This window comes from Elephantulus edwardii, unplaced genomic scaffold (assembly GCF_000299155.1).
Source record: "Elephantulus edwardii isolate Elephantulus edwardi_28Jun2011 unplaced genomic scaffold, EleEdw1.0 scaffold00092, whole genome shotgun sequence".
Taxonomy (NCBI): domain Eukaryota; kingdom Metazoa; phylum Chordata; class Mammalia; order Macroscelidea; family Macroscelididae; genus Elephantulus; species Elephantulus edwardii.
In genome coordinates this window covers 5,675,129-5,678,455 of record NW_006399842.1, presented here as the reverse complement: position 1 = coordinate 5,678,455, position 3,327 = coordinate 5,675,129, and positions in this window count along the sequence as shown.

Below are 3,327 nucleotides of genomic sequence, written 5' to 3'. Positions count from 1 at the left end.
TACATAGGGTTTTCAGAGGCCTGCTATTTCAGAAGTGGATGGCCAATCCTTCTTCCTAGTCTGCCTCAATATGAATGTTCGGATTTAGAGAAGTATTAGACAGACCAGCAAGTTAAAGGTATATCCCTTATTGCGGAGTTAACTTGAGTGTCAGTGTTGTCCCTGCCTTTCTCACATGCACCTTTACGCACTTATTTCCTGCTTCAACCTGAGTAACACAAATGGCACAACCTTGCTTACAAGGGAGGGAGACGTGAAACCTCGTTATAGATGAGACTCACAAAATTAAGGAAAGAGAAGCTAAATAAGTTGACAGTGTGCCACACAGTCAATAAATAAGTGGTAGAGCCACCAGGCACACTGGAATAGTGAGACGCCAGAGATTATGCTTACTGCTTCATTCCTTTGTGTGACATACCAAATTACAAGTATTTCCCCATGGTTCAGTAGGCTCAGGTAACCTATAATGTTCATTTTCTTCACCCTCCCTTTTAGATCAAGAAAACAATGTAGTTTCTTCATTTTATTGAGGAGAGCGAGAGGAAGACAAAAGCTAAATACATAGGCACTGAACAACATAAGCTAAATATCGATGACATGAGACAATCATCACTGAACAGCATTGCTATGAATGGTTCAGGATAAAGGAATGCAAAGTCAGAGAGAGAAACAACCAACTTTCTGCCTTTGAAGGGCTTTAAATTTTATAGGAAACATTTTAACTGTAATATGACCAGTGTACCTTTAAAGGCACTATAGATATAGTAAAGAGATTATACTTATTGATATTTATCAGCAAATATGGGATCATGATAGAACATTGTTAGATGAAAGGGATACACAAGTTGCAGCAAAAATTAGGGAGTTCTTGTGGTCTAGCTCGCTGCTCACTCAAAGACAATACCTCTCAGGTGACTCCAATCCATCAGTGGCTCCATGGAAGAAAGATGGGCAATCTCCTTCTGGGCAATTTACAGCCTGAGAAAAACAATAGAAGGTTCTGTATGCGTCAGTTCTCACTCAATGGCAGGAAGAGCAAAAAATATAAGCAGAAAGTTGTTACTAGCTGTCATGTTGTTGTTAGCGGCTGTCAAGTTGTAGGTGACTCATAGTGACCCTATGAATGAAAGTCCTAAACCTTTGAAAGTTGTTACTGGCTGCCATGAGTGCACTTCAATTCATGGGGAACTTCTTTAGAACCCAGTGAAACAGTACCTGGTCTGGTGTCATCGACGCAAATGCAAGCCTGCCTAAGTGTTGGTGCTTTTGTGCAAATTCATCTAAACAAAATCCTACTCTACCATGTACTTCGCCAAACATGGCTTCCTCTTTTATCACTTGGTCTCCCTTGCTTAGGCATTCAAAGAAAGCAGGTTGGACAACTTTTGTTTTATTGTAATCCACATGGTGTTCAATTACCAACTTTTTGAAGCATATTAACAAGTCTTCTCTCTGTACGTAGAATGTGGTTGCTGCGGTGGTTATTGTTGTTGTGTGCTGTCAGATAGGAACTGACTCATAGTTGACTCATAGTTGGGTTTTGAGAGACAGTAAATCATAAAGTAAGAGGTTGCCCATTCTTCTCTCCTGATAAGTAGGATAGATTTTAGTATCTTTTCTTTGTGAACCATTTCTCCAAAGGGAAATAAATACAATTCCTTGGAAAAGATAGTATTAGGAAAGTATTTTTACACTTCACATTGGTGGGGGAAGTACCCTTGACTCCTCAATAGTGCATTAGTGCATCTAGAAACATGTACACAGATAATGAAAATAAAGATGGAAGTTTAAGACAACTACTCCTCTATCCCTAAAACTAACCTTTACTATATATTCACAATGAAAAATAACTGACCAGAGTGATAATTGACTAAGTGAGGAATAACCTGTCAGATGAATTATATTGTAAAAGAAATAAAAATAAAGTCAAACAACAAAATTTCATGTTGACTCAGTTGCAACTCATCATGACTCAGTGCTATACAGAGTAGAATTATGTCCTTTGGGGGTTGCATAATTGTTATCTTTCAGAAGCAGCCACTAAGGAAACTCTCTGTGAGTTCAAATCATAGTTTTCGCCTCATATTCAAGTGCTTTACCATTTGTGCCAACAAGGGAAAATTTGTTATACCATATAGGATGATTTATACAATCAAGCCAGAAAAAAGAAAGGATTATCTATTAAAATGAAAGCTAAATGGCTACAGGAAGTGCTGGTGGCCTAGTGATGAGGAGATGTGCTGCCAACCCAAAAGCATGTGGTTCAAATACACCTGCTGCTCCATGGGAAAAGAGACAATCTCCTGTGCAATATGTTTAATTTTTAAATTATTTATTGATTTGCATAAATCATTCATAAACATTGTTTTATACAATAATTCACATATCTTATACTTTATATATGTAATCACCTGACTCTATGCCTATTATTTAACATTTTAAAACCCGAATTCTGGGCACAAAATTCTCTGAGGACTAAAGGTAAGCGGAGAACCTTGTAACAAATTAAGTCACAATGCAGAATAAAAGTCAACATGGGGAATATTCCACCATAATCATGTTCATTAATCTTTTTATAACTCATAATTCCCTGTCAGTACATGTAAAAGTCTTATCATCTTATTAATATCACTTCCAATTTCAAAGTAAACATTTTTGAAAGAAGAGAATTAAATGAGTGGAAAATTTAATGAGACAAAATAAATTATAAAAATGAATATTTTGTGTACTCTCTCAAATTATACACACCACACACACACACACACACACACACACACACACACACACACACACATCCTTCATCTCTGGCAGATGTCTCCTTTCTCTCCAAGTCCTGACAGATGAGAAGTGACTATGGTGAATTTGTCAACTAGGGTAGACACTAAGGCAAACAGAAAGAAAATAGACAAAATAACTTAGAAAACAGATCTGTCTGAAGCCAATCAATGTAGGAATAAATAATTTTCTACATACTGGTGGATCCTGAGGGCATCACTGTATTACAGCAAGAACAATTATCAGTGTTCATAACCATGACTCTGAGGTGCTAAGATAAGGTACAATTATGTCAAAAACACTCTACTTGAGAAAGTAGTAACAGCGATCATGGCAGGAACTTGAGCTAGACTCCAGGTCTCTAGAGTCCAGAATCTTTCCCATAATCCCCTGACTGCTGGGCAAATTTATTATTATTCAGTTATGCATGTTGTGTCCTAATTCATACCCTTCTTTGCACCTTTTCCTGAGCTGAGATGTGTGTACAGGCGTGCCTGTCAATGTGTGCATTTATGTGCTCATTTTCACATGCTTCCAAACCAAAAGCAGCAT